The sequence below is a fragment of the Telmatherina bonti genome (genome assembly GCF_933228915.1).
Source record: "Telmatherina bonti genome assembly, chromosome: 15".
NCBI classification, from domain to species: domain Eukaryota; kingdom Metazoa; phylum Chordata; class Actinopteri; order Atheriniformes; family Telmatherinidae; genus Telmatherina; species Telmatherina bonti.
In genome coordinates this window covers 2,775,395-2,800,121 of record NC_136613.1, presented here as the reverse complement: position 1 = coordinate 2,800,121, position 24,727 = coordinate 2,775,395, and the positions used below count along the sequence as shown (strand labels likewise).

General features: G+C 57.4%; 1 protein-coding gene across 1 annotated transcript in view; it reads right to left on the bottom strand.

Moving 5' to 3' along the window:
* LOC306766733 (titin-like) overlaps positions 1-24,727 on the bottom strand; it is a 377,999-nt gene that overhangs the window by 254,782 nt on the left and 98,490 nt on the right.

The following is a 24,727-nucleotide window of genomic DNA, read 5'->3' as shown; positions in this document are numbered from 1 at the left end:
TTAGTGTTAGGGAAGCAGACACCCTCCCCACCTTTAAGACTAGGCTGAAGACTTATCTTTTTGATAAGTCCTATAGCTAGGGATGGTTAGCATCCCTTAGTTATGCTGCTATAGGTTTAGACTGCTGAGGGACATTTCCTGATACACTGAGCTTCTTTCTCTCTCTTTATCTCTTTCTTTTACCACCCCCCCCCCCCATAACAGTGTTGCATCATTAACATGTATGTCTCCTGTCTCAGCAGGTCTCCCTGGCCGGGAGTAGCAGTTCCTGTTGTCTGTTGTCTTTCTGTCCTCTTCCCCCCACACAGCAGAGGCAGATGGCTGCCTGTCCTGAGCCGGGTTCTGCCGGAGGTTTCCTTCCTGTTAAAAGGGAGTTTTTTCCTTCCCACTGTCGCCAGTGTGCTTGCTCAGGATGGGAGATTGAGTTGGACTCAACTCAATCTGTTGGTTTCCTTATATAGGCTGTTATGAATTGGCCTTCATTATGTTTTCCCCTCTGTCTGTAAAGCGTCTTGAGATGGCATTGCCGTGATTTGATGCTATATAAATAAAGTTGAATTGAATTGAATCAGGTTCAAACTTTGTACTTTTTACTTTTTTTCTTTAAAAATCAGAATTTTGTGGGTCAGAAAAGACAAGTGTAAAAAAGGCGGGTCCTAACAACACAGGTACAGAAGCAACGCATACTAATGTGATCTGAAGTTTCAGACGTTTCGAGAGATACACTGGCTGCTGGTCTAGAACTGGTCTGGTCTGGTCTGATCTAGGACTGGTCTGGTCCTGGTCTAGGACTGCTCTGGGACTGGTCTGGGTCTGGTCTGGGACTGGGTCTGGAGTAGGACTGGTCTGGGACTGGTCTGGGGATGGTCTAGGCCTGGTGTAGGACTGGCGTAGGACTGGCGTAGGATTGGACTGGGACTGGTCTGGGACTGGTCTGGGTCTGGAGTAGGACTGGTCTGGGACAGGTCTGGTCTAGGACTGGACTCGTCTAGGTCTGGTCTAGTCTGGGACTGGTCGAGGCCTGGTGTTGGACTAGTCTAGGACTGGTTTGGGACTGGTCTGGTAGTGGTGGAGGACTGGTCTAGGCCTGGAGTGGGACTGGTTTAGGACTGGTCTAGGCCTGGTCTTGGACTGGTGTAAGACTGGTCTGGGACTAGTCTAGGACTGGTCTGGGAATGGTCTAGGACTGGTGTAGGACTGGTCTAGGCCTGGTGTAGGACTGGTGTAGGCCTGGTGTAGGACTGGTCTGGGACTGGTGAAGGACTGGTGTGGGACTGGTCTAGGACTGGTCTAGGACTGGTCTAGTACTGGTGGAGGACTGGTCTAGGCCTGGTGTAAGACTGGTCTGGGACTGGTCTACGACTGGTGTAGGACTGGTCTGGGATTGGTCTAGGACTGGTCTGGGACTGGTCGAGGACTGGTGTAGGCCTGGTGTAGGACTGGTCTGGGACTGGTGTAGGACTGGTGTAGGCCAGGTCTGGGACTGGTGTAGGACTGGTGTAGGACTGGTGTTGGACTGGTCTGGGACTGGTCTAGGCCTGGTGTGGGACTGGTCTAGGACTGGAAGAGGACTGGTCTAGGCCTGGTGTAGGACTGGTCTGGGACTGTTCTAGGACTGGTCTGGGACTGGCTGGGTCTGGTCTGGGTCTAGGTCTGGAATATGATTGGTCTGGGACTGGTCGAGGACTGGTGTAGGACTGGTCTGGGACTGATGTAGGACTGGTGTAGGACTGGTCTGGGACTGGTGTAGGACTGGTGTGGGACTGGTCTAGGACTGGTCTGGGACTGGTCTAGGACTGGTCTGGGACTGGTCAAGGACTGGAAGAGGACTGGTCTAGGCCTGGTGTAGGACTGGTCTGGGACTGGTATAGGATCGGTGTAGGTCTGGTGTAGGACTGGTGTAGGACTCTTCTAGGACAGGTGTAGGACTGGTCTTGGACTGGACTGGGACTGGTCTGGGTCTGGTCTTGGTCTGGTCTGGGTCTGGTGTAGGACTGGTCTGGGCCTGGTCTAGGACTGGTTTAGGCCTGGTACAGGACTGGTCTAGGACTGGCCTAGGACTGGTCTGGGACTGGTCTGGAACTGGTCTAGGACTGGTGTAGGACTGGTCTAGGCCTGGTGTAAGACTGGTCTAGGTCTGGTGTAGGACTGGTCTGGGACTGGTCTAGAACTGGTGTAGGACTAGTATAGGACTGGTCTAGGCCTGGTCTGGGACTGGTCTGGGACTGGTGTAGGACTGGTGTAGGCCTGGTCTGGGACTGGTCTGGGACTGGTCTAGGACTGGTCTAGGACTGGTGTAGGACTGGTGTAGGCCTGGTCTGGGACTGGTCTAGGACTGGTTTCGGCCTGGTCTAGGACTGGTCTGGGACTGGTGTAGGACTGGTGTAGGCCTGGTCTGGGACTGGTGTAGGACTGGTGTAGGACTGGTGTAGGCCTGGTCTGGGACTGGTCTGGGACTGGTCTGGGACTGGTGTAGGCCTGGTCTGGGACTGGTGTAGGACTGGTCTAGGCCTGGTCTAGGACTGGTCTGGGACTGGTCTGGGACTGGTGTAGGACTGGTGTAGGACTGGTGTAGGCCTGGTCTGGGACTGGCTGGGTCTGGTCTGGGTCTAGGTCTGGAATATGATTGGTCTGGGACTGGTCGAGGACTGGTGTAGGACTGGTCTGGGACTGATGTAGGACTGGTGTAGGACTGGTCTGGGACTGGTGTAGGACTGGTGTGGGACTGGTCTAGGACTGGTCTGGGACTGGTCTAGGACTGGTCTGGGACTGGTCAAGGACTGGAAGAGGACTGGTCTAGGCCTGGTGTAGGACTGGTCTGGGACTGGTATAGGATCGGTGTAGGTCTGGTGTAGGACTGGTGTAGGACTCTTCTAGGACAGGTGTAGGACTGGTCTTGGACTGGACTGGGACTGGTCTGGGTCTGGTCTTGGTCTGGTCTGGGTCTGGTGTAGGACTGGTCTGGGCCTGGTCTAGGACTGGTTTAGGCCTGGTACAGGACTGGTCTAGGACTGGCCTAGGACTGGTCTGGGACTGGTCTGGAACTGGTCTAGGACTGGTGTAGGACTGGTCTAGGCCTGGTGTAAGACTGGTCTAGGTCTGGTGTAGGACTGGTCTGGGACTGGTCTAGAACTGGTGTAGGACTAGTATAGGACTGGTCTAGGCCTGGTCTGGGACTGGTCTGGGACTGGTGTAGGACTGGTGTAGGCCTGGTCTGGGACTGGTCTGGGACTGGTCTAGGACTGGTCTAGGACTGGTGTAGGACTGGTGTAGGCCTGGTCTGGGACTGGTCTAGGACTGGTTTCGGCCTGGTCTAGGACTGGTCTGGGACTGGTGTAGGACTGGTGTAGGCCTGGTCTGGGACTGGTGTAGGACTGGTGTAGGACTGGTGTAGGCCTGGTCTGGGACTGGTCTGGGACTGGTCTGGGACTGGTGTAGGCCTGGTCTGGGACTGGTGTAGGACTGGTCTAGGCCTGGTCTAGGACTGGTCTGGGACTGGTCTGGGACTGGTGTAGGACTGGTGTAGGACTGGTGTAGGCCTGGTCTGGGACTGGTCTAGGACTGGTTTCGGCCTGGTGTAGGACTGGTGTAGGACTAGTCTAGGCCTGGTGTAGGACTGGTGTAGGACTGGTCTAGGCCTGGTGTAGGACTGGTGTAGGACTGGTCTGGGACTGATCTAGGACTGGTTTAGGCCTGGTGTGGGACTGGTGTAGGACTAGTCTAGGCCTGGTGTAGGACTGGTCTGGGACTGATCTAGGCCTGGTGTAGGACTGGTCTGGGACTGATCTAGGACTGGTGTAGGACTGGTGTAGGACTGGCCTAGGCCTGGTGTAGGACTGGTGTGGGACTGGTCTGGGACTGGTCTGGGTCGGGATAAGGACTGATCTGGGACAGGTCTGGTCTAGGACTGGACTGGTCAAGGTCTGGTCTAGTCTGGAACTGGTCGAGGCCTAGTGTGGGATTAGTCTAGGACTGGTCTGGGACTGGTCTAGTAGTGGTGGATGACTGGTCTAGGCCTGGTGTGGGACTGGTGTGGGAATGGTCTAGGCCTGGTCTTGGACTGGTGTAAGACTGGTCTGGGACTAGTCTAGGACTGGTCTGGGAATCGCCTAGCACTGGTCTGGGACTGGTCAAGGACTGGAAGAGGACTGGTCTAGGCCTGGTGTAGAACTGGTGTGGGAATGGTCTAGTAGTGGTGGAGGACTGGTCTAGGCCTGGTGTGGGACTGGTTTAGGACTGGTCTAGGCCTGGTGTAGGACTGGTGTAGGACTGGTGTAGGACTGGTGTAGGACTGGCCTAGGCCTGGTGTAGGACTGGTGTGGGACTGGTCTGGGACTGGGACTGGTCTGGGTCGGGATAAGGACTGATCTGGGACAGGTCTGGTCTAGGACTGGACTGGTCTAGGTCTGGTCTAGTCTGGAACTGGTCGAGGCCTAGTGTGGGATTAGTCTAGGACTGGTCTGGGACTGGTCTAGTAGCGGTGGATGACTTGTCTAGGCCTGGTGTAGGACTGGTGTGGGAATGGTCTAGGCCTGGTCTTGGACTGGTGTAAGACTGGTCTGGGACTAGTCTAGGACTGGTCTGGGAATCGCCTAGCACTGGTCTAGGACTGGTCTGGGCCTGGTGTAGAACTGGTGTAGGACTGGTCTGGGACTGGTATAGGACTGCTGTGGGAATGGTCTAGGACTGGTGTGGGACTGGTGTAGGACTGGTGTAGGACTGGTCTAGGCCTGGTGTGGGACTGGTCTAGGACTGGTGTAGGCCTGATGTAGGACTGGTGTAGGACTGGTGTAGGAGTGGTCTGGGACTGGTCTGGGACTGGTCTGGGACTGGTCTAGGCCTGGTGTGGGACTGGTCGAGGACTGGTCTGGGACTGGTCGAGGACTGGTGTATGACTGGTGTAGGACTGGTCTGGGACTGGTCTAGGCCTGGTCTAGGACTGGTCTGGGACCGGTCTGGGACTGGTGTAGGACTGGCGTAGGACTGGTCTTGGCGTGGTGTAGGACTGGTCTGGGACTGGTCTGGGACTGGTCTAGGACTGGTGTGGGACTGGGGTAGGACTGGTCTGGGACTGGTCTAGGCTTGGTGTAGGACTGGTCTGGGACTGGTCTAGGCTTGGTGTAGGACTGGTCTGGGACTGGTCTAGGCTTGGTGTAGGACTGGTCTGGGACTGTTCTAGGCTTGGTGTAGGACTGGTCTAGGCTTGGTGTAGGACTGATCTGGGACTGGTCTAGGCTTGGTGTAGGACTGGTCTGGGACTGGTCTAGGCTTGGTGTAGGACTGGTCTGGGACTGGTCTAGGCTTGGTGTAGGACTGGTCTGGGACTGGTCTAGGCTTGGTGTAGGACTGGTCTGGGACTGGTCTAGGCTTGGTGTAGGACTGGTCTGGGACTGGTCTAGGCTTGGTGTAGGACTGGTCTGGGACTGGTCTAGAACTGGTGAAGGACTAGTATAGGACTGGTCTAGGCCTGGTGTAGGCCTGGTGTAGGCCTGGTCTGGGACTGGTGTAGGACTGGTCTAGGCCTGGTGTAGGACTGGTCTAGGCCTGGTGTAGGACTGTTCTGGAACCGGTATAGGGCTGGTGTAGGATTGGACTGGGACTGGTCTGGGACTGGTCTGGTGAAGGACTTGTCTGGGACTGGTCTAGGACTGGTCTGGGACTGATCTAGGACTGGTGTAGGACTGGTCTAGGCCTGGTGTAGGACTGGTGTGGGACTGGTATAGGACTTGTGTAGGACTGGTCTAGGCCTGGTGTAGGACTAGTCTGGGTATGGTCTAGGACTGGTCTAGGCCTGGTCTAGGACTGGTCTAGGACTGGTCTGGGACTGGTCTAGTACTGGTCTGGGACTGGTCTGGGACTGGTGTAGGACTGGTGTAGGACTGGTGTAAGCCTGGTCTGGGACTGGTCTAGGACTGGTTTAGGACTGGTGTAGGACTGGTCTAGGACTGGTCTAGGCCTGGTGTAGGACTGGTCTAGGCCTGGTGTGGGACTGGTCTAGGCCTGGTCTAGGACTGGTGTAGGACTGGTCTAGGCCTGGTGTAGGAGTGGTCTGGGACTGGCCTGGGACTGGTCTAGGACTGGTGTGGGAATCGCCTAGCACTGGTCTAGGACTGGTCTGGGCCTGGTGTAGGACTGGTCTAGGACTGGTCTGGGACTGGTATAGGACTGGTGTAGGACTGGTGTAGGACTGGTCTAGGACTGGTCTAGGCCTGGTCTAGGACTGGTCTAGGACTGGTGTGGGACTGGTGTAGGACTGGTCTAGGACTGGTGTGGGACTGGTGTAGGACTGGTGTGGGACTGGTCTGGGACTGGTCTGGGACTGGTCGAGGACTGGTGTAGGACTGGTGTAGGACTGGTCTGGGACCGGTCTGGGACCGGTCTGGGCCTGGTGTAGGCCTGGTGTAGGAGTGGTCTGGGACTGGTCTTGGACTGGTCTGGGACTGATCTAGGACTGGTGTAGGACTGGTCTAGGCCTGGTGTAGGACTGGTGTGGGACTGGTATAGGACTTGTGTAGGACTGGTCTAGGCCTGGTGTAGGACTAGTCTGGGTATGGTCTAGGACTGGTCTAGGCCTGGTCTAGGACTGGTCTGGGACTGGTCTAGTACTGGTCTGGGACTGGTCTGGGACTGGTGTAGGACTGGTGTAAGCCTGGTCTGGGACTGGTCTAGGACTGGTTTAGGACTGGTATAGGACTGGTCTAGGACTGGTCTAGGCCTGGTGTAGGACTGGTCTGGGCCTGGTGTGGGACTGGTCTAGGCCTGGTCTAGGACTGGTGTAGGACTGGTCTAGGCCTGGTGTGGGACTGGTCTAGGCCTGGTCTAGGACTGGTGTAGGACTGGTCTAGGCCTGGTGTAGGAGTGGTCTGGGACTGGTCTGGGACTGGTCTAGGACTGGTGTGGGAATCGCCTAGCACTGGTCTAGGACTGGTCTGGGCCTGGTGTAGGACTGGTCTAGGACTGGTCTGGGACTGGTATAGGACTGGTGTAGGACTGGTCTAGGCCTGGTCTAGGACTGGTGTGGGACTGGTGTAGGACTGGTCTAGGACTGGTGTGGGACTGGTGTAGGACTGGTCTAGGACTGGTGTGGGACTGGTGTAGGACTGGTGTGGGACTGGTCTGGGACTGGTCTGGGACTGGTCGAGGACTGGTGTAGGACTGGTGTAGGACTGGTCTGGGACTGGTCTGGGACCGGTCTGGGACTGGGGTAGGACTGGTCTGGGACTGGTTTAGGACTGGGTCTGGAGTAGGACTGGTCTGGGACTGGTCGAGGACTGGTGTAGGACTGGTGTAGGACTGGTGTGGGACTGGTCTGGGACCGGTCTGGGACTGGTCTAGGCCTGGTGTAGGAGTGGTCTGGGACCGGTCTAGGACTGGTCTAGGACTGGTGTGGGACTGGGGTAGGACTGGTCTGGGACTGGTTTGGGACTGGGTCTGGAGTAGGACTGGTCTGGGACTGGTCTGGGGATGGTCTAGGCCTGGTGTAGGACTGGCGTAGGACTGGCGTAGGATTGGACTGGGACTGGTCTGGGACTGGTCTGGGTCTGGAGTAGGACTGGTCTGGGACAGGTCTGGTCTAGGACTGGACTCGTCTAGGTCTGGTCTAGTCTGGGACTGGTCGAGGCCTGGTGTTGGACTAGTCTAGGACTGGTCTGGGACTGGTCTGGTAGTGGTGGAGGACTGGTCTAGGCCTGGAGTGGGACTGGTTTAGGACTGGTCTATGCCTGGTCTTGGACTGGTGTAAGACTGGTCTGGGACTAGTCTAGGACTGGTCTGGGAATGGTCTAGGACTGGTGTAGGACTGGTGTATGCCTGGTGTAGGACTGGTCTGGGACCAGTCTGGGACTGGTGAAGGACTGGTGTGGGACTGGTCTAGGACTGGTCTAGTACTGGTGGAGGACTGGTCTAGGCCTGGTGTAAGACTGGTCTGGGACTGGTCTACGACTGGTCTGGGACTGGTCGAGGACTGGTGTAGGCCTGGTGTAGGACTGGTGTAGGACTGGTCTGGGACTGGTCTAGGACTGGTGTAGGACTGGTCTGGGACTGGTGTTGGACTGGTCTGGGACTGGTCTAGGCCTGGTGTAGGACTGGTCTGGGACTGTTCTGGGACTGGTCTAGGCCTGGTGTGGGACTGGTCTAGGACTGGAAGAGGACTGGTCTAGGCCTGGTGTAGGACTGGTCTGGGACTGTTCTAGGACTGGTCTGGGACTGGCTGGGTCTGGTCTGGGTCTAGGTCTGGAATATGATTGGTCTGGGACTGGTCGAGGACTGGTGTAGGACTGGTCTGGGACTGATGTAGGACTGGTGTAGGACTGGTCTGGGACTGATGTAGGACTGGTGTAGGACTGGTCTGGGACTGGTGTAGGACTGGTGTAGGACTGGTGTAGGACTGGTCTGGGACTGATGTAGGACTGGTGTAGGACTGGTCTAGGCCTGGTGTAGGACTGGTCTGGGACTGGTGTAGGACTGGTCTGGGACTGGTGTAGGACTGGTCTGGGACTGGTCTGGGACTGGTCTGGGACTGGTCAAGGACTGGAAGAGGACTGGAAGAGGACTGGTCTAGGCCTGGTGTGGGACTGGTCTGGGACTGGTCTGGGACTGGTCAAGGACTGGAAGAGGACTGGAAGAGGACTGGTCTAGGCCTGGTGTAGGACTGGTCTGGGACTGGTGTAGGACTGGTCTGGGACTGGTCTGGGACTGGTCAAGGACTGGAAGAGGACTGGTCTAGGCTTGGTGTAAGACTGGTCTGGGACTGGTCTAGGACTGGTATAGAATCGGTGTAGGTCTGGTGTAGGACTGGTGTAGGACTCGTCTAGGACTCTTCTAGGACAGGTGTAGGACTGGTCTTGGACTGGACTGGGACTGGTCTGGGTCTGGTCTTGGTCTGGTCTGGGTCTGGTGTAGGACTGGTCTGGGCCTGGTCTAGGACTGGTTTAGGCCTGGTACAGGACTGGTCTAGGACTGGCCTAGGACTGGTCTGGGACTGGTCTGGAACTGGTCTAGGACTGGTGTAGGACTGGTCTAGGCCTGGTGTAAGACTGGTCTAGGTCTGGTGTAGGACTGGTCTGGGACTGGTCTAGAACTGGTGAAGGACTAGTATAGGACTGGTCTAGGCCTGGTGTAGGCCTGGTGTAGGCCTGGTCTGGGACTGGTGTAGGACTGGTCTAGGCCTGGTCTAGGACTGGTGTAGGACTGGTGTAGGCCTGGTCTGGGACTGGTCTAGGACTGGTTTCGACCTGGTGTAGGACTGGTGTAGGACTAGTCTAGGCCTGGTGTAGGACTGGTGTAGGACTGGTCTAGGCCTGGTGTAGGACTGGTGTAGGACTGGTCTAGGCCTGGTGTAGGCCTGGTGTAGGACTGGTCTGGGACTGATCTAGGACTGGTGTAGGACTGGTGTAGGACTGGCCTAGGCCTGGTGTAGGACTGGTGTGGGACTGGTCTGGGACTGGGACTGGTCTGGGTCGGGATAAGGACTGATCTGGGACAGGTCTGGTCTAGGACTGGACTGGTCTAGGTCTGGTCTAGTCTGGAACTGGTAGAGGCCTAGTGTGGGATTAGTCTAGGACTGGTCTGGGACTGGTCTAGTAGTGGTGGATGACAGGTCTAGGCCTGGTGTGGGACTGGTGTGGGAATGGTCTAGGCCTGGTGTGGGACTGGTCTAGGCCTGGTCTAGGACTGGTGTAAGACTGGTCTGGGACTAGTCTAGGACTGGTCTGGGAATCGCCTAGCACTGGTCTGGGACTGGTCAAGGACTGGAAGAGGACTGGTCTAGGCCTGGTGTAGGACTGGTGTGGGAATGGTCTAGGCCTGGTGTAGGACTGGTGTGGGAATGGTCTAGGCCTGGTGTGGGACTGGTCTAGGACTGGTCTGGGCCTGGTCTAGGACTGGTGTAGGACTGGTCTAGGACTGGTGTAGGACTGGTCTAGGACTGGTGTGGGACTGGTCTAGGCCTGGTGTAAGACTGGTCTAGGTCTGGTGTAGGACTGGTCTGGGACTGGTCTAGGCTTGGTGTAGGACTGGTCTGGGACTGGTCTAGGCTTGGTGTAGGACTGGTCTGGGACTGGTCTAGGCTTGGTGTAGGACTGGTCTGGGACTGGTCTAGAACTGGTGAAGGACTAGTATAGGACTGGTCTAGGCCTGGTGTAGGCCTGGTGTAGGCCTGGTCTGGGACTGGTGTAGGACTGGTCTAGGCCTGGTGTAGGACTGTTCTGGAACCGGTATAGGGCTGGTGTAGGATTGGACTGGGACTGGTCTGGGACTGGTCTGGTGAAGGACTTGTCTGGGACTGGTCTAGGACTGGTCTGGGACTGATCTAGGACTGGTGTAGGACTGGTCTAGGCCTGGTGTAGGACTGGTGTGGGACTGGTATAGGACTTGTGTAGGACTGGTCTAGGCCTGGTGTAGGACTAGTCTGGGTATGGTCTAGGACTGGTCTAGGCCTGGTCTAGGACTGGTCTAGGACTGGTCTGGGACTGGTCTAGTACTGGTCTGGGACTGGTCTGGGACTGGTGTAGGACTGGTGTAGGACTGGTGTAAGCCTGGTCTGGGACTGGTCTAGGACTGGTGTAGGACTGGTCTAGGACTGGTCTAGGCCTGGTGTAGGACTGGTCTAGGCCTGGTGTGGGACTGGTCTAGGCCTGGTCTAGGACTGGTGTAGGACTGGTCTAGGCCTGGTGTAGGAGTGGTCTGGGACTGGTCTGGGACTGGTCTAGGACTGGTGTGGGAATCGCCTAGCACTGGTCTAGGACTGGTCTGGGCCTGGTGTAGGACTGGTCTAGGACTGGTCTGGGACTGGTATAGGACTGGTGTAGGACTGGTGTAGGACTGGTCTAGGACTGGTCTAGGCCTGGTCTAGGACTGGTCTAGGACTGGTGTGGGACTGGTGTAGGACTGGTCTAGGACTGGTGTGGGACTGGTGTGGGACTGGTCTGGGACTGGTCTGGGACTGGTCTGGGACTGGTCGAGGACTGGTGTAGGACTGGTGTAGGACTGGTCTGGGACTGGTCTGGGACTGGTCTGGGACTGGTCTGGGACTGGTCTAGGACTGGTCTGGGACTGATCTAGGACTGGTCTGGGACTGGTCTAGTACTGGTCTGGGACTGGTCTGGGACTGGTGTAGGACTGGTGTAAGCCTGGTCTGGGACTGGTCTAGGACTGGTTTAGGACTGGTGTAGGACTGGTCTAGGCCTGGTGTAGGACTGGTGTGGGACTGGTATAGGACTTGTGTAGGACTGGTCTAGGCCTGGTGTAGGACTAGTCTGGGTATGGTCTAGGACTGGTCTAGGCCTGGTCTAGGACTGGTCTGGGACTGGTCTAGTACTGGTCTGGGACTGGTCTGGGACTGGTGTAGGACTGGTGTAAGCCTGGTCTGGGACTGGTCTAGGACTGGTTTAGGACTGGTGTAGGACTGGTCTAGGACTGGTCTAGGCCTGGTGTAGGACTGGTCTAGGCCTGGTGTGGGACTGGTCTAGGCCTGGTCTAGGACTGGTGTAGGACTGGTCTAGGCCTGGTGTAGGAGTGGTCTGGGACTGGTCTGGGACTGGTCTAGGACTGGTGTGGGAATCGCCTAGCACTGGTCTAGGACTGGTCTGGGCCTGGTGTAGGACTGGTCTAGGACTGGTCTGGGACTGGTATAGGACTGGTGTAGGACTGGTGTAGGACTGGTCTAGGACTGGTCTAGGCCTGGTCTAGGACTGGTCTAGGACTGGTGTGGGACTGGTGTAGGACTGGTCTAGGACTGGTGTGGGACTGGTGTAGGACTGGTGTGGGACTGGTCTGGGACTGGTCTGGGACTGGTCGAGGACTGGTGTAGGACTGGTGTAGGACTGGTCTGGGACTGGTCTGGGACCGGTCTGGGACTGGTCTAGGCCTGGTGTAGGAGTGGTCTGGGACCGGTCTAGGACTGGTCTAGGACTGGTGTGGGACTGGGGTAGGACTGGTCTGGGACTGGTTTGGGACTGGGTCTGGAGTAGGACTGGTCTGGGACTGGTCTGGGGATGGTCTAGGCCTGGTGTAGGACTGGCGTAGGACTGGCGTAGGATTGGACTGGGACTGGTCTGGGTCTGGAGTAGGACTGGTCTGGGACAGGTCTGGTCTAGGACTGGACTCGTCTAGGTCTGGTCTAGTCTGGGACTGGTCGAGGCCTGGTGTTGGACTAGTCTAGGACTGGTCTGGGACTGGTCTGGTAGTGGTGGAGGACTGGTCTAGGCCTGGAGTGGGACTGGTTTAGGACTGGTCTATGCCTGGTCTTGGACTGGTGTAAGACTGGTCTGGGACTAGTCTAGGACTGGTCTGGGAATCGCCTAGCACTGGTCTAGGACTGGTCTGGGCCTGGTGTAGAACTGGTGTAGGACTGGTCTGGGACTGGTATAGGACTGCTGTGGGAATGGTCTAGGACTGGTGTGGGACTGGTGTAGGACTGGTGTAGGACTGGTCTAGGCCTGGTGTGGGACTGGTCTAGGACTGGTGTAGGCCTGATGTAGGACTGGTGTAGGACTGGTGTAGGAGTGGTCTGGGACTGGTCTGGGACTGGTCTGGGACTGGTCTAGGCCTGGTGTGGGACTGGTCGAGGACTGGTCTGGGACTGGTCGAGGACTGGTGTATGACTGGTGTAGGACTGGTCTGGGACTGGTCTAGGCCTGGTCTAGGACTGGTCTGGGACCGGTCTGGGACTGGTGTAGGACTGGCGTAGGACTGGTCTTGGCGTGGTGTAGGACTGGTCTGGGACTGGTCTGGGACTGGTCTAGGACTGGTGTGGGACTGGGGTAGGACTGGTCTGGGACTGGTCTAGGCTTGGTGTAGGACTGGTCTGGGACTGGTCTAGGCTTGGTGTAGGACTGGTCTGGGACTGGTCTAGGCTTGGTGTAGGACTGGTCTGGGACTGTTCTAGGCTTGGTGTAGGACTGGTCTAGGCTTGGTGTAGGACTGGTCTGGGACTGGTCTAGGCTTGGTGTAGGACTGGTCTGGGACTGGTCTAGGCTTGGTGTAGGACTGGTCTGGGACTGGTCTAGGCTTGGTGTAGGACTGGTCTGGGACTGGTCTAGGCTTGGTGTAGGACTGGTCTGGGACTGGTCTAGGCTTGGTGTAGGACTGGTCTGGGACTGGTCTAGGCTTGGTGTAGGACTGGTCTGGGACTGGTCTAGAACTGGTGAAGGACTAGTATAGGACTGGTCTAGGCCTGGTGTAGGCCTGGTGTAGGCCTGGTCTGGGACTGGTGTAGGACTGGTCTAGGCCTGGTGTAGGACTGGTCTAGGCCTGGTGTAGGACTGTTCTGGAACCGGTATAGGGCTGGTGTAGGATTGGACTGGGACTGGTCTGGGACTGGTCTGGTGAAGGACTTGTCTGGGACTGGTCTAGGACTGGTCTGGGACTGATCTAGGACTGGTGTAGGACTGGTCTAGGCCTGGTGTAGGACTGGTGTGGGACTGGTATAGGACTTGTGTAGGACTGGTCTAGGCCTGGTGTAGGACTAGTCTGGGTATGGTCTAGGACTGGTCTAGGCCTGGTCTAGGACTGGTCTAGGACTGGTCTGGGACTGGTCTAGTACTGGTCTGGGACTGGTCTGGGACTGGTGTAGGACTGGTGTAGGACTGGTGTAAGCCTGGTCTGGGACTGGTCTAGGACTGGTTTAGGACTGGTGTAGGACTGGTCTAGGACTGGTCTAGGCCTGGTGTAGGACTGGTCTAGGCCTGGTGTGGGACTGGTCTAGGCCTGGTCTAGGACTGGTGTAGGACTGGTCTAGGCCTGGTGTAGGAGTGGTCTGGGACTGGCCTGGGACTGGTCTAGGACTGGTGTGGGAATCGCCTAGCACTGGTCTAGGACTGGTCTGGGCCTGGTGTAGGACTGGTCTAGGACTGGTCTGGGACTGGTATAGGACTGGTGTAGGACTGGTGTAGGACTGGTCTAGGACTGGTCTAGGCCTGGTCTAGGACTGGTCTAGGACTGGTGTGGGACTGGTGTAGGACTGGTCTAGGACTGGTGTGGGACTGGTGTAGGACTGGTGTGGGACTGGTCTGGGACTGGTCTGGGACTGGTCGAGGACTGGTGTAGGACTGGTGTAGGACTGGTCTGGGACCGGTCTGGGACCGGTCTGGGCCTGGTGTAGGCCTGGTGTAGGAGTGGTCTGGGACTGGTCTTGGACTGGTCTGGGACTGATCTAGGACTGGTGTAGGACTGGTCTAGGCCTGGTGTAGGACTGGTGTGGGACTGGTATAGGACTTGTGTAGGACTGGTCTAGGCCTGGTGTAGGACTAGTCTGGGTATGGTCTAGGACTGGTCTAGGCCTGGTCTAGGACTGGTCTGGGACTGGTCTAGTACTGGTCTGGGACTGGTCTGGGACTGGTGTAGGACTGGTGTAAGCCTGGTCTGGGACTGGTCTAGGACTGGTTTAGGACTGGTATAGGACTGGTCTAGGACTGGTCTAGGCCTGGTGTAGGACTGGTCTGGGCCTGGTGTGGGACTGGTCTAGGCCTGGTCTAGGACTGGTGTAGGACTGGTCTAGGCCTGGTGTGGGACTGGTCTAGGCCTGGTCTAGGACTGGTGTAGGACTGGTCTAGGCCTGGTGTAGGAGTGGTCTGGGACTGGTCTGGGACTGGTCTAGGACTGGTGTGGGAATCGCCTAGCACTGGTCTAGGACTGGTCTGGGCCTGGTGTAGGACTGGTCTAGGACTGGTCTGGGACTGGTATAGGACTGGTGTAGGACTGGTCTAGGCCTGGTCTAGGACTGGTGTGGGACTGGTGTAGGACTGGTCTAGGACTGGTGTGGGACTGGTGTAGGACTGGTCTAGGACTGGTGTGGGACTGGTGTAGGACTGGTGTGGGACTGGTCTGGGACTGGTCTGGGACTGGTCGAGGACTGGTGTAGGACTGGTGTAGGACTGGTCTGGGACTGGTCTGGGACCGGTCTGGGACTGGTCTAGGCCTGGTGTAGGAGTGGTCTGGGACCGGTCTAGGACTGGTCTAGGACTGGTGTGGGACTGGGGTAGGACTGGTCTGGGACTGGTTTGGGACTGGGTCTGGAGTAGGACTGGTCTGGGACTGGTCTGGGGATGGTCTAGGCCTGGTGTAGGACTGGCGTAGGACTGGCGTAGGATTGGACTGGGACTGGTCTGGGACTGGTCTGGGTCTGGAGTAGGACTGGTCTGGGACAGGTCTGGTCTAGGACTGGACTCGTCTAGGTCTGGTCTAGTCTGGGACTGGTCGAGGCCTGGTGTTGGACTAGTCTAGGACTGGTCTGGGACTGGTCTGGTAGTGGTGGAGGACTGGTCTAGGCCTGGAGTGGGACTGGTTTAGGACTGGTCTATGCCTGGTCTTGGACTGGTGTAAGACTGGTCTGGGACTAGTCTAGGACTGGTCTGGGAATGGTCTAGGACTGGTGTAGGACTGGTGTATGCCTGGTGTAGGACTGGTCTGGGACCAGTCTGGGACTGGTGAAGGACTGGTGTGGGACTGGTCTAGGACTGGTCTAGTACTGGTGGAGGACTGGTCTAGGCCTGGTGTAAGACTGGTCTGGGACTGGTCTACGACTGGTCTGGGACTGGTCGAGGACTGGTGTAGGCCTGGTGTAGGACTGGTGTAGGACTGGTCTGGGACTGGTCTAGGACTGGTGTAGGACTGGTCTGGGACTGGTGTTGGACTGGTCTGGGACTGGTCTAGGCCTGGTGTAGGACTGGTCTGGGACTGTTCTGGGACTGGTCTAGGCCTGGTGTGGGACTGGTCTAGGACTGGAAGAGGACTGGTCTAGGCCTGGTGTAGGACTGGTCTGGGACTGTTCTAGGACTGGTCTGGGACTGGCTGGGTCTGGTCTGGGTCTAGGTCTGGAATATGATTGGTCTGGGACTGGTCGAGGACTGGTGTAGGACTGGTCTGGGACTGATGTAGGACTGGTGTAGGACTGGTCTGGGACTGATGTAGGACTGGTGTAGGACTGGTCTGGGACTGGTGTAGGACTGGTGTAGGACTGGTGTAGGACTGGTGTAGGACTGGTCTGGGACTGATGTAGGACTGGTGTAGGACTGGTCTAGGCCTGGTGTAGGACTGGTCTGGGACTGGTGTAGGACTGGTCTGGGACTGGTGTAGGACTGGTCTGGGACTGGTCTGGGACTGGTCTGGGACTGGTCAAGGACTGGAAGAGGACTGGTCTAGGCCTGGTGTGGGACTGGTCTGGGACTGGTCTGGGACTGGTCAAGGACTGGAAGAGGACTGGAAGAGGACTGGTCTAGGCCTGGTGTAGGACTGGTCTGGGACTGGTGTAGGACTGGTCTGGGACTGGTCTGGGACTGGTCAAGGACTGGAAGAGGACTGGTCTAGGCTTGGTGTAAGACTGGTCTGGGACTGGTCTAGGACTGGTATAGAATCGGTGTAGGTCTGGTGTAGGACTGGTGTAGGACTCGTCTAGGACTCTTCTAGGACAGGTGTAGGACTGGTCTTGGACTGGACTGGGACTGGTCTGGGTCTGGTCTTGGTCTGGTCTGGGTCTGGTGTAGGACTGGTCTGGGCCTGGTCTAGGACTGGTTTAGGCCTGGTACAGGACTGGTCTAGGACTGGCCTAGGACTGGTCTGGGACTGGTCTGGAACTGGTCTAGGACTGGTGTAGGACTGGTCTAGGCCTGGTGTAAGACTGGTCTAGGTCTGGTGTAGGACTGGTCTGGGACTGGTCTAGAACTGGTGAAGGACTAGTATAGGACTGGTCTAGGCCTGGTGTAGGCCTGGTGTAGGCCTGGTCTGGGACTGGTGTAGGACTGGTCTAGGCCTGGTCTAGGACTGGTGTAGGACTGGTGTAGGCCTGGTCTGGGACTGGTCTAGGACTGGTTTCGACCTGGTGTAGGACTGGTGTAGGACTGGTGTAGGACTGGTCTGGGACTGGTCTGGGACCGGTCTGGGACTGGTGTAGGACTGGTGTAGGAGTGGTCTGGGACCGGTCTAGGACTGGTCTAGGACTGGTGTGGGACTGGGGTAGGACTGGTCTGGGACTGGTTTGGGACTGGGTCTGGAGTAGGACTGGTCTGGGACTGGTCTGGGGATGGTCTAGGCCTGGTGTAGGACTGGCGTAGGACTGGCGTAGGATTGGACTGGGACTGGTCTGGGTCTGGAGTAGGACTGGTCTGGGACAGGTCTGGTCTAGGACTGGACTCGTCTAGGTCTGGTCTAGTCTGGGACTGGTCGAGGCCTGGTGTTGGACTAGTCTAGGACTGGTCTGGGACTGGTCTGGTAGTGGTGGAGGACTGGTCTAGGCCTGGAGTGGGACTGGTTTAGGACTGGTCTATGCCTGGTCTTGGACTGGTGTAAGACTGGTCTGGGACTAGTCTAGGACTGGTCTGGGAATGGTCTAGGACTGGTGTAGGACTGGTGTATGCCTGGTGTAGGACTGGTCTGGGACCAGTCTGGGACTGGTGAAGGACTGGTGTGGGACTGGTCTAGGACTGGTGTAGGACTGGTCTAGTACTGGTGGAGGACTGGTCTAGGCCTGGTGTAAGACTGGTCTGGGACTGGTCTACGACTGGTCTGGGACTGGTCGAGGACTGGTGTAGGCCTGGTGTAGGACTGGTGTAGGACTGGTCTGGGACTGGTCTAGGACTGGTGTAGGACTGGTCTGGGACTGGTGTAGGACTGGTGTTGGACTGGTCTGGGACTGGTCTAGGCCTGGTGTAGGACTGGTCTGGGACTGGTCTAGGCCTGGTGTGGGACTGGTCTAGGACTGGAAGAGGACTGGTCTAGGCCTGGTGTAGGACTGGTCTGGGACTGTTCTAGGACTGGTCTGGGACTGGCTGGGTCTGGTCTGGGTCTAGGTCTGGAATGTGATTGGTCTGGGACTGGTCGAGGACTGGTGTAGGACTGGTCTGGGACTGATGTAGGACTGGTGTAGGACTGGTCTGGGACTGATGTAGGACTGGTGTAGGACTGGTCAGGGACTGGTGTAGGACTGGTGTAGGACTGGTCTGGGACTGATGTAGGACTGGTGTAGGACTGGTCTGGGACTGGTGTAGGACTGGTGTAGGACTGGTGTAGGACTTATCTAGGCCTGGTGTAGGACTGGTCTGGGACTGGTGTAGGACTGGTCTGGGACTGGTCTGGGACTGGTCAAGGACTGGAAGAGGACTGGTCTAGGCCTGGTGTAGGACTGGTCTGGGACTGGTCTGGGACTGGTCTGGGACTGGTCAAGGACTGGAAGAGGACTGGTCTAGGCCTGGTGTAGGACTGGTCTGGGACTGGTCTGGGACTGGTCTGGGACTGGTCAAGGACTGGAAGAGGACTGGAAGAGGACTGGTGTAAGACTGGTCTGGGACTGGTATAGAATCGGTGTAGGTCTGGTGTAGGACTGGTGTAGGACTCGTCTAGGACTCTTCTAGGACAGGTGTAGGACTGGTCTTGGACTGGACTGGGACTGGTCTGGGTCTGGTCTTGGTCTGGTCTGGGTCTGGTGTAGGACTGGTCTGGGCCTGGTCTAGGACTGGTTTAGGCCTGGTACAGGACTGGTCTAGGACTGGCCTAGGACTGGTCTGGGACTGGTCTGGAACTGGTCTAGGACTGGTGTAGGACTGGTCTAGGCCTGGTGTAAGACTGGTCTAGGTCTGGTGTAGGACTGGTCTGGGACTGGTCTGGGACTGGTCTGGGACTGGTCAAGGACTGGAAGAGGACTGGTCTAGGCCTGGTGTAAGACTGGTCTGGGACTGGTATAGAATCGGTGTAGGTCTGGTGTAGGACTGGTGTAGGACTCGTCTAGGACTCTTCTAGGACAGGTGTAGGACTGGTCTTGGACTGGACTGGGACTGGTCTGGGTCTGGTCTTGGTCTGGTCTGGGTCTGGTGTAGGACTGGTCTGGGCCTGGTCTAGGACTGGTTTAGGCCTGGTACAGGACTGGTCTAGGACTGGCCTAGGACTGGTCTGGGACTGGTCTGGAACTGGTCTAGGACTGGTGTAGGACTGGTCTAGGCCTGGTGTAAGACTGGTCTAGGTCTGGTGTAGGACTGGTCTGGGACTGGTCTAGAACTGGTGAAGGACTAGTATAGGACTGGTCTAGGCCTGGTGTAGGCCTGGTGTAGGCCTGGTCTGGGACTGGTGTAGGACTGGTCTAGGCCTGGTCTAGGACTGGTGTAGGACTGGTGTAGGCCTGGTCTGGGACTGGTCTAGGACTGGTTTCGACCTGGTGTAGGACTGGTGTAGGACTAGTCTAGGACCTGGTGTAGGACTGGTGTAGGACTGGTCTAGGCCTGGTGTAGGACTGGTGTAGGACTGGTCTAGGCCTGGTGTAGGCCTGGTGTAGGACTGGTCTGGGACTGATCTAGGACTGGTGTAGGACTGGTGTAGGACTGGCCTAGGCCTGGTGTAGGACTGGTGTGGGACTGGTCTGGGACTGGGACTGGTCTGGGTCGGGATAAGGACTGATCTGGGACAGGTCTGGTCTAGGACTGGACTGGTCTAGGTCTGGTCTAGTCTGGAACTGGTCGGGGCCTAGTGTGGGATTAGTCTAGGACTGGTCTGGGACTGGTCTAGTAGTGGTGGATGACAGGTCTAGGCCTGGTGTGGGACTGGTGTGGGAATGGTCTAGGCCTGGTCTTGGACTGGTGTAAGACTGGTCTGGGACTAGTCTAGGACTGGTCTGGGAATCGCCTAGCACTGGTCTGGGACTGGTCAAGGACTGGAAGAGGACTGGTCTAGGCCTGGTGTAGGACTGGTGTGGGAATGGTCTAGTAGTGGTGGAGGACTGGTCAAGGCCTGGTGTGGGACTGGTTTAGGACTGGTCTAGGCCTGGTCTTGGACTGGTGTAAGACTGGTCTGGGACTAGTCTAGGACTGGTCTGGGAATCGCCTAGCACTGGTCTAGGACTGGTCTGGGCCTGGTGTAGGACTGGTGTAGGACTGGTCTGGGCCTGGTGTAGGACTGGTGTAGGACTGGTCTGGGACTGGTATAGGCCTGGTGTAGGACTGGTCTAGGCCTGGTGTGGGACTGGTCTAGGACTGGTCTGGGCCTGGTCTAGGACTGGTGTAGGACTGGTCTAGGACTGGTGTAGGACTGGTCTAGGACTGGTGTGGGACTGGTCTAGGCCTGGTGTAAGACTGGTCTAGGTCTGGTGTAGGACTGGTCTGGGACTGGTCTAGGCTTGGTGTAGGACTGGTCTGGGACTGGTGTAGGCTTGGTATAGGACTGGTCTGGGACTGGTGTAGGCTTGGTGTAGGACTGGTCTGGGACTGGTCTAGGCTTGGTGTAGGACTGGTCTGGGACTGGTGTAGGTTTGGTATAGGACTGGTCTGGGACTGGTCTAGGCCTGGTGTAGGACTGGTGTAGGACTAGTCTAGGCCTGGTGTAGGACTGGTCTGGGACTGATCTAGGCCTGGTGTAGGACTGGTCTGGGACTGTTCTAGGCTTGGTGTAGGACTGGCCTAGGCCTGGTGTAGGACTGGTGTGGGACTGGTCTGGGACTGGGACTGGTCTGGGTCGGGATAAGGACTGATCTGGGACAGGTCTGGTCTAGGACTGGACTGGTCTAGGTCTGGTCTAGTCTGGGACTGGTTGAGGCCTAGTGTGGGATTAGTCTAGGACTGGTCTGGGACTGGTCTAGTAGTGGTGGATGACTGGTCTAGGCCTGGTGTGGGACTGGTGTGGGAATGGTCTAGGCCTGGTGTAAGACTGGTCTGGGACTCGCCTAGCACTGGTCTGGGACTGGTCAAGGACTGGAAGAGGACTGGTCTAGGCCTGGTGTAGGACTGGTGTAGGACTGGTCTAGGCCTGGTGTGGGACTGGTGTAGGACTGGTCTAGGCCTGGTGTGGGACTGGTCTAGGCCTGGTCTAGGACTGGTGTAGGACTGGTGTAGGACTGGTGTGGGAATGGTCTAGGCCTGGTGTAGGACTGGTGTAGGACTGGTCTAGGCCTGGTGTGGGACTGGTCTAGGCCTGGTGTAGGACTGGTGTAGGACTGGTGTAGGACTGGTCTGGGACTGGTGTAAGCCTGATGTAGGACTGGTCTAGGCCTGGTGTAGGAGTGGTCTGGGACTGGTCTGGGACTGGTCTAGGCCTGGTCTGGGACTGGTCTGGGACTGGTCTGGGACTGTTCTAGGCTTGGTGTAGGACTGGTCTGGGACTGGTCTAGGCTTGGTGTAGGACTGGTCTGGGACTGGTCTAGGCTTGGTGTAGGACTGGTCTGGGACTGGTCTAGGCTTGGTGTAGGACTGGTCTGGGACTGGTCTAGGCTTGGTGTAGGACTGGTCTGGGACTGGTCTAGGCTTGGTGTAGGACTGGTCTGGGACTGTTCTAGGCTTGGTGTAGGACTGGTCTGGGACTGGTCTAGGCTTGGTGTAGGACTGGTCTGGGACTGGTCTAGGCTTGGTGTAGGACTGGTCTGGGACTGGTCTAGGCTTGGTGTAGGACTGGTCTGGGACTGTTCTAGGCTTGGTGTAGGACTGGTCTGGGACTGGTCTAGGCTTGGTGTAGGACTGGTCTGGGACTGGTCTAGGCTTGGTGTAGGACTGGTCTGGGACTGGTCTAGGCTTGGTGTAGGACTGGTCTGGGCTTGGTGTAGGACTGGTCTGGGACTGGTCTAGGCTTGGTGTAGGACTGGTCTGGGACTGGTCTAGGCTTGGTGTAGGACTGGTCTGGGACTGGTCTAGGCTTGGTGTAGGACTGGTCTGGGACTGTTCTAGGCTTGGTGTAGGACTGGTCTGGGACTGGTCTAGGCTTGGTGTAGGACTGGTCTGGGACTGGTCTAGGCTTGGTGTAGGACTGGTCTGGGACTGGTCTAGGCTTGGTGTAGGACTGGTCTGGGACTGGTCTAGGCTTGGTGTAGGACTGGTCTGGGACTGGTCTAGAACTGGTGAAGGACTAGTATAGGACTGGTCTAGGCCTGGTGTAGGCCTGGTGTAGGCCTGGTCTGGGACTGGTGTAGGACTGGTCTAGGCCTGGTGTAGGACTGGTCTAGGCCTGGTGTAGGACTGTTCTGGAACCGGTATAGGGCTGGTGTAGGATTGGACTGGGACTGGTCTGGGACTGGTCTGGTGAAGGACTTGTCTGGGACTGGTCTAGGACTGGTCTGGGACTGATCTAGGACTGGTGTAGGACTGGTCTAGGCCTGGTGTAGGACTGGTGTGGGACTGGTATAGGACTTGTGTAGGACTGGTCTAGGCCTGGTCTGGGACTGGTGTAGGACTGGTGTAGGACTGGTGTAAGCCTGGTCTGGGACTGGTCTAGGACTGGTTTAGGACTGGTGTAGGACTGGTCTAGGACTGGTCTAGGCCTGGTGTAGGACTGGTCTAGGCCTGGTGTGGGACTGGTCTAGGCCTGGTGTAGGAGTGGTCTGGGACTGGTCTGGGACTGGTCTAGGACTGGTGTGGGAATCGCCTAGCACTGGTCTAGGACTGGTCTGGGCCTGGTGTAGGACTGGTCTAGGACTGGTCTGGGACTGGTATAGGACTGGTGTAGGACTGGTGTAGGACTGGTCTAGGACTGGTCAAGGACTGGTGTGGGACTGGTGTAGGACTGGTGTAGGACTGGTCTAGGACTGGTGTGGGACTGGTCTGGGACTGGTCTGGGACTGGTCTGGGACTGGTCGAGGACTGGTGTAGGACTGGTCTGGGACTGGTCTAGGCCTGGTGTAGGAGTGGTCTGGGACTGGTCTAGGACTGGTCTGGGACTGATCTAGGACTGGTGTAGGACTGGTCTAGGCCTGGTGTAGGACTGGTGTGGGACTGGTATAGGACTTGTGTAGGACTGGTCTAGGCCTGGTGTAGGACTAGTCTGGGTATGGTCTAGGACTGGTCTAGGCCTGGTCTAGGACTGGTCTGGGACTGGTCTAGTACTGGTCTGGGACTGGTCTGGGACTGGTGTAGGACTGGTGTAAGCCTGGTCTGGGACTGGTCTAGGACTGGTTTAGGACTGGTGTAGGACTGGTCTAGGACTGGTCTAGGCCTGGTGTAGGACTGGTCTAGGCCTGGTGTGGGACTGGTCTAGGCCTGGTCTAGGACTGGTGTAGGACTGGTCTAGGCCTGGTGTAGGAGTGGTCTGGGACTGGTCTGGGACTGGTCTAGGACTGGTGTGGGAATCGCCTAGCACTGGTCTAGGACTGGTCTGGGCCTGGTGTAGGACTGGTCTAGGACTGGTCTGGGACTGGTATAGGACTGGTGTAGGACTGGTGTAGGACTGGTCTAGGCCTGGTCTAGGACTGGTCTAGGACTGGTCAAGGACTGGTGTGGGACTGGTGTAGGACTGGTCTAGGACTGGTGTGGGACTGGTGTAGGACTGGTGTGGGACTGGTCTGGGACTGGTCGAGGACTGGTGTAGGACTGGTGTAGGACTGGTCTGGGACTGGTCTGGGACCGGTCTGGGACTGGTCTAGGCCTGGTGTAGGAGTGGTCTGGGACCGGTCTAGGACTGGTCTAGGACTGGTGTGGGACTGGGGTAGGACTGGTCTGGGACTGGTTTGGGACTGGGTCTGGAGTAGGACTGGTCTGGGACTGGTCTGGGGATGGTCTAGGCGTGGTGTAGGACTGGCGTAGGACTGGCGTAGGATTGGACTGGGACTGGTCTGGGACTGGTCTGGGTCTGGAGTAGGACTGGTCTGGGACAGGTCTGGTCTAGGACTGGACTCGTCTAGGTCTGGTCTAGTCTGGGACTGGTCGAGGCCTGGTGTTGGACTAGTCTAGGACTGGTCTGGGACTGGTCTGGTAGTGGTGGAGGACTGGTCTAGGCCTGGAGTGGGACTGGTTTAGGACTGGTCTATGCCTGGTCTTGGACTGGTGTAAGACTGGTCTGGGACTAGTCTAGGACTGGTCTGGGAATGGTCTAGGACTGGTGTAGGACTGGTGTATGCCTGGTGTAGGACTGGTCTGGGACCAGTCTGGGACTGGTGTAGGACTGGTGTGGGACTGGTCTAGGACTGGTGTAGGACTGGTCTAGTACTGGTGGAGGACTGGTCTAGGCCTGGTGTAAGACTGGTCTGGGACTGGTCTACGACTGGTCTGGGACTGGTCGAGGACTGGTGTAGGCCTGGTGTAGGACTGGTGTAGGACTGGTCTGGGACTGGTCTAGGACTGGTGTAGGACTGGTCTGGGACTGGTGTAGGACTGGTGTTGGACTGGTCTGGGACTGGTCTAGGCCTGGTGTAGGACTGGTCTGGGACTGTTCTGGGACTGGTCTAGGCCTGGTGTGGGACTGGTCTAGGACTGGAAGAGGACTGGTCTAGGCCTGGTGTAGGACTGGTCTGGGACTGTTCTAGGACTGGTCTGGGACTGGCTGGGTCTGGTCTGGGTCTAGGTCTGGAATATGATTGGTTTGGGACTGGTCGAGGACTGGTGTAGGACTGGTCTGGGACTGATGTAGGACTGGTGTAGGACTGGTCTGGGACTGATGTAGGACTGGTGTAGGACTGGTCTGGGACTGGTGTAGGACTGGTGTAGGACTGGTCTAGGACTGGTCTGGGACTGATGTAGGACTGGTGTAGGACTGGTCTGGGACTGGTGTAGGACTGGTGTAGGACTGGTGTAGGACTGGTCTAGGCCTGGTGTAGGACTGGTCTGGGACTGGTGTAGGACTGGTCTGGGACTGGTCTGGGACTGGAAGAGGACTGGTCTAGGCCTGGTGTAGGACTGGTCTGGGACTGGTCTGGGACTGGTCTGGGACTGGTCAAGGACTGGAAGAGGACTGGTCTAGGCCTGGTGTAGGACTGGTCTGGGACTGGTCTGGGACTGGTCTGGGACTGGTCAAGGACTGGAAGAGGACTGGAAGAGGACTGGTGTAAGACTGG